This window comes from Etheostoma spectabile, chromosome 9 (genome assembly GCF_008692095.1).
Source record: "Etheostoma spectabile isolate EspeVRDwgs_2016 chromosome 9, UIUC_Espe_1.0, whole genome shotgun sequence".
NCBI classification, from domain to species: Eukaryota; Metazoa; Chordata; class Actinopteri; order Perciformes; family Percidae; genus Etheostoma; species Etheostoma spectabile.
Genome location: NC_045741.1, coordinates 3736495 through 3742350, shown reverse-complemented (window position 1 = coordinate 3742350; position 5856 = coordinate 3736495). Strand labels below are relative to the sequence as shown.

At 43.3% G+C, this 5856-nt stretch overlaps 2 long non-coding RNA genes across 2 annotated transcripts in view; one reads left to right on the top strand and one right to left on the bottom strand.

The window, feature by feature from the left end:
• Nucleotides 1-5856, bottom strand: part of LOC116695955 (uncharacterized) — a 21583-nt gene that overhangs the window by 3882 nt on the left and 11845 nt on the right. The window lies entirely within an intron of this gene.
• LOC116695954 (uncharacterized) overlaps nucleotides 1202-5856 on the top strand; it is a 16628-nt gene continuing 11973 nt past the window's right edge. Inside the window, exon 1 of the long non-coding RNA XR_004333593.1 lies at nucleotides 1202-1394. This is a non-coding gene — a long non-coding RNA (uncharacterized LOC116695954). The remainder of the gene's footprint in view (nucleotides 1395-5856) is intronic.

Sequence of the window (5856 nt, the reverse complement as noted above, 5' to 3'; positions counted from 1 at the left end):
ATAAATATGATGGTGCCAGCCCATTAGAGATTTAAAAACAAAACAATAAGTTCTTAAAACGTTCCACCTAAACAAGTTCTTTCCGGAGACTATTTTGCAGAGCCAGTGTCCCTGCGTCCAGCGCTTAGCCCCGCCCATGGGGATTGTGATTGGTTTAAAGAAACAACCCAGAGTGGTTTTTCCTCTTATCCTAGAATGTATCTGTGGTGTCGCCAGACTGAAAACGCAAGACTAATATTATAGAGAGCACCCCCAATTTTTACAAAACAAGTTGTTAACACTTTACTTGAAGGTATCTACATAAGATTGACACGACACTGTCATGAACACATGACCTGCTTGGATCGTGTCCAGTTTCTAAAATGTGAGGATTTTTCTGCATTGAGTACTTTGAACACTTTGAGTACATTTTCTTGCTGATACTTAACATTTTCAATCCACTAAATACCAGTCAAGTAGCAGTACTGGGACATTTTTCCTCAGTACAGTACTGGAGTAAAGCTGCTCTTGGTTCACTGCTCAGTGAGTCTTCGTGTGAGTTAGTGGTCGAGCTGTACTGAGGCGTCATTGTAGGAAAGAGAGAGAGAGAGAGAGAGAGAGAGAGAGTGTGTCTCCAGGCCTGTCTCCCTTCCAGACCAAACACACATCCATCTCCGTGTCCCGGGCCGCCGCTGACCTCTGGGATCTGGCGTCGACTTTACCTCCACTCTGGCGTCGGTAAACAGGCTGGCTCGTCCCCGTCGGCCACCCAGCCTCTGTGGTCGCTCACAGGAACCAGTATTAGCGCGCAAATGATGAACGTTTTGGAGCAGCCCCGAAGTCACCGAGAGTCCATACAAAAGGGTTTTAAAGAGGTAATAAAACTTCTCAAACTTCTCACAGTGGTGGTGGTGGTTTCTTTGCTCGGCCTGAGCTACACGGACAGGGGGAGCCATTTATGGGACATATTGCCTGGGAACTACTCAAACCACTGGACCACCAGACTACTGAAGAGTCAGCAAAGATACTGCTGTGTTCTCTGTACATGGTATCAACCAGGGATGCATCAAATTCAGAAATTGGCTCTGAATTCGGCCAAAGATAAGGCTTTTGGAAGGGGTTTGGTGAAAAAAAAAAAGCCCAATCTTCGGCCGAATCCGGAGCCAAATCCTGGATTCTGTAGACTCGCTACGCTGTTCGACGTAACGACGCCGCCGTTGATTGCAGGAAGGTTCAATGCAGTAGGCTGTGAGAAAGTGAAAATGGAACTTATGAGCAGAAGAAGTGCTGTTTGGCAGAACTTTCCGTCAAAAGAAGGCCATTAAAGTCAAGCTACATGTTCGATTTGCAATGCCGCTGTGTCTCGTGGTGGCGAGGAACCTAAACAACACACAACATCGCCGCGGTTACAACATGTGCGTGCATCTCTCGTGTGCGTGTGAAACATCCGAAAGAATACGAGTTGTGCAAGAAGGAATCTACAGACAGCAGCTAAAATGTAGCAACTTCAGGTACGTCAAAGGAAGGACAGTCCCAGCACAGGACGCTGTTAACTTCATTAATGTGTTTACTGCGTTAATGTGTAATGGTTGCCCATGTCCATCTTCGGTAGCGGATATTTTATGTGTGGGGAAAATGCAGGAGTGTATTGTAGTTTTTCCCATATAGATAAATTATATAGCTGTGTTATCAGAGGCCTGGATTTGTATCACGGATTGTGTATGGTCTGATGTTGGTTTATTATTTCCTTTGTTTTGAAATGCTTTACTAATTGATGCTTCTATAAAATGACACTGGGTTGTGGCGTAAGGGATCATCATCAGCTGATTGATCGGAGTCTGGAGAATGACGGAAAGATGTGGTCGTGTTTAAAGGGCGCAGCGTGGCAGGTTTTCCAGGCGACACCAACCACTGGATAAAGTATCTTGTTTGGTGGATTCAAAATTGGGATTTTGCCTCGGGACTACGGCAGTGACCCTGGTGCTGAATGGACCGTGGCGAGGTTGCCTAAGTTGCCCGTGTGAACAGTACTGACTGCGGCTTCTCGCCACGCTTCTCCGGCCATGTTTTGTTTTGTTTTGTTTTGCTTGTTCGCTACGTTTGCTACTCTGGATCCAAACTATTTAAGTTCACTGAATGACTTTTGTTTTTTTTGGGACGTTGTGGTGTTTTGGGGGAAACGTATTTAAATGTGTGGGATTCTTTGAGCACTTTAACGTGTTTGTATAGAGTGGGTGTGTCCGATGTTTAATTAGTTGTTTCTAAAATAGAAGCAGTTAAACTTACATTCCATGGTCTTCTTTTTATTTTTAGCATGTTTATTGAGCCAACTTAAAGGCAATTAGGGTGTTGTGGTGTTGAGGGTATTCAGCTGTTGTTTAATAAAGTAGGTAGGACTAGATTATAGCCTTTTAATTGATAGCAGAGATCCGCCCATTACCTTAATTTTATGCGTTGTACTTTTCCCTTGTCGGTTGAGTTTGGGAACTGTTACAAATGGACTGAGGATAGGAAGAGGATTCGGTATTCAGTTTCAGAAGACAGAATCCCCAAAAATCTGGATTCGGATTAAGGATTGGTCCGCTGCGTGTCGGCTCCGTGCTCCGCCGTCTATCAACACCCACCAGGTCCGGATTTGTTGGGGAACGGCTACGGCCACGACTGACAGCTGAAGTCATGAGGACCCACAAGATCTCGCAAATTCACGTAGAACAGATCGAAAAAACCAACAGAATACAATTTGCAGTGAGCACGGTCTATTTTATTTTGAAAATTAACCAAATGTTTAAATTTTGTTTCTGTGTTCAACTTCCTGTCGTCCGGCTAAAACAGAAGCTCTGCGTATCTGCTCCGGAGGGCAGGGGATCGCCGGAGCTGGGACGGAGTTGGGACGCAGCCCTTCCACATTCAGTGGAATTTGGGGGATAGTGTGATTGGTTGTGTCGCTGTCAGTCCCCCGCTCCATATCCTATCCACCAATCACAGCATCTCTCGGATGAAAATCTGTATTTATGAGAAGTGGCGCTGTCCTGAATTGAAAGATACTTATTATCGCGTTAATAGGCGTGTGTTCGTGTCGGCCACTGTCTATTGTCAAATTTTTTTTAGCCTATGGCTGCATTCCATTTACCTTTGGATTGACGTCACACCTGAGTTGACCCCTTTCCAGTAACAAGTCCAAAAAACAATATTTGACGGGGTGGGGCACCATTTAGCCCAGTTTGCCATTGTTAGCAGTACAAGATGATAAGAACGCATTGTGTTGTATTTTGCACGTACAAACACTATAGCAAATGTCCACAGATAGATATTGGACAGTACTGTGTGTACGGCCGATTTAATGAGACACGAATAAGACAGAAGTGCTAAAGGGTGGCTTTCAAATTGGAATTTCTGATTGGGAAGCTCATTTTACAGAAACCGATTAGAGTTTGTTTCTATTATAGCAAGCTATTGGGGCTGTTGTACAACACATGCTTTGCATACAAATCAAATGTTGTTTATCATTTAAATACATTGGATGTCTATCATCTTTATTTGGGCTGCAACTGGATACATAATACCTGGAGCTTGAAGGCAAGTTTGGCCCATAGGATTGCCTTTACATTGTCTACAATAGATGATGTCGACCAGTGGAGGTAACATAAATGCTTTTATCGGATCACCTAAAGGGAGCTGTTGTGTCTGCGGAGTGGAATCTGCTGGGTCTAACTGTGGAGTGGATTTGAAAAACATAAAAGGCTCAGATGTCTTCATTGTTCGAATTCACCTTCAGCTGGTTGAAGTGGAAAGAGCGACTGTTTTTGTGCTGTGTGTGCATGTATGGAAATGCTCTTATACTGTATATTGCATATTTCTCCCGAGTATATCTGCATCTTAAATAGGGCTGCACAATTAATTGCAATTTTATCGAAATCCCAATATGAACTAGTGCACCATCCAAATCACAGGGGGCGCAATATTTGTTATCCAAAAATCCACACTTCAATCATTTGTTTTTATAGTCTCTTTTTCAATGAAAATGAGAATAATGATACAAAAATGATCATTCCCTTCAATATCAATCGCAACATCAGTCAAAATAATCCCCATATTGCGCAGCCCTAACCTTAAATACATATGGGTGGAATATATGTGGCTTTCTATTCTTTGCATATCTCACGTCACCTCATTCATCAAAAGCCTACCTGGACAAAAAAGCCAAGGACATCTACACGAACATGAGTCACAGCATCCGCACCATGTTTCCTCTCCTGCATGCAAATCCCTTTTGATGAAACACCTTGAACCTCCGGAGTAAAAATAAGTCAACAAAATGATTTTTTTTAAATTTAAATGCAGATGATGTTTTCAGGTGACTGGAGGCCAAGCGATTGGCTGGGTGTTGAGGCTCACAGTTCTGTGCAGAAGGATGGAGGGAGGGGGACTGCAGCATGGTCTGTGCTTAGACCCTATGCAGGTTGCAGGGTTGGGATGTGGGGATGTCTGGGAGGGGAATGCAACAATAGTTTTCAACAGGGTTGTTTCCTGGCCGCTGCACAGCTGGCCGCTCCACAGAGACTCATTAGGAGTTGCAGTAGGTGCTGATGTCTGGTGGCATCACTTAGACCATCTGACAAACACCAGAGAAACAAAGCAAACCCCCGACTGCTGCTTCACTGGCAGAATTACTGCTCTGAGAGAGTGTGTAGACAAGGCTTTGTATTGTGCACTGAATTTGTGCATGAATGAGCTTCAGCTCTTCCAATTTTGAGAAGTGAGGACATTTTGTCAAACATCTCCTCCCATCGGGACCAATGAGGTCTTAAGGCTTGCTGGATCATTGACTTCTTTAAAATCACTTGTTAAAACACACTTTTATAGACTTGCTCTGACGCCATCATCATTGTGTGCAACATTTTGTAATAGAATCGTGATTTGTTTTCTGTCCTTTGCCCTAGTGCATTTATGGGTCTGTGTATTGGATTTATGTGTGTATTTGTGTATTGATCTATGTCACAATTGTCTTGTGCGGGGCTTAGAGCTGGACGGAGCAACTTGTTTTGGTGGAACATGTGTACGTTCAAAGGTTGTTTGAGTCTAGCTAGCTGTCTGGATTTACCCTGCAAAAAATCTGAGGAGCAGTTAACGATATTCCTCAGAATTCCACCGGAATTTAAAATGCCAACACAAAGAAAGCAGAAGGTGTAATCCGGCCTAAATGAGGGACATCCAGCGGAATTTTCCACCGGCACCTGAACAATCCCGTAAATGAAACATTGTTGAGACAGACTACTGGAGAAGTACCTCATACAATCACACTAATAAATATAACTACACAATTTTGTACACAATTTCATGGCAATCCATAGACTGACATTGCCATCAAAAAGACTTGAATATACAGTAAGTGATGGCATTTTAGGAAATGAGGATATCTTGTGGAAAGTTAGGAAATTTTGCTTGATCCTCATTCAATATTTATAGGTCATCACAAGTATAGTACAAACGTGTGTGTGTGTGTGTGTGAGGCAGAGCAGATGAAACTTTATTACTCCCATTTAAATCAGCATCCTTCCTCTAATTGGCAGCGCTGTCACTGAGGGCTTTTTAAGCACCATCATCCAGCATTTTATCAGCACTATGTCTAATTCACACCAGCCGCTGAATGAGACGTTTGCTCCCTCTGAGCACTTATACATCTTGAATAAATAGAAGAAAGAAACGTCTGAGTTTATGAGTATCCTTTCAGTCAGCCGCGAGCAACCGATAAATAGTAAAGGTAAAAGTAAAGGTAAAGGTACAGGTAAAGTGAAAGAATTGGTATCGTGGTCATTTTTGTTTAATATTCTTCAACTCTGGACAGCAGGGTTGGACGCATGTGACCCCCCCCCCCCC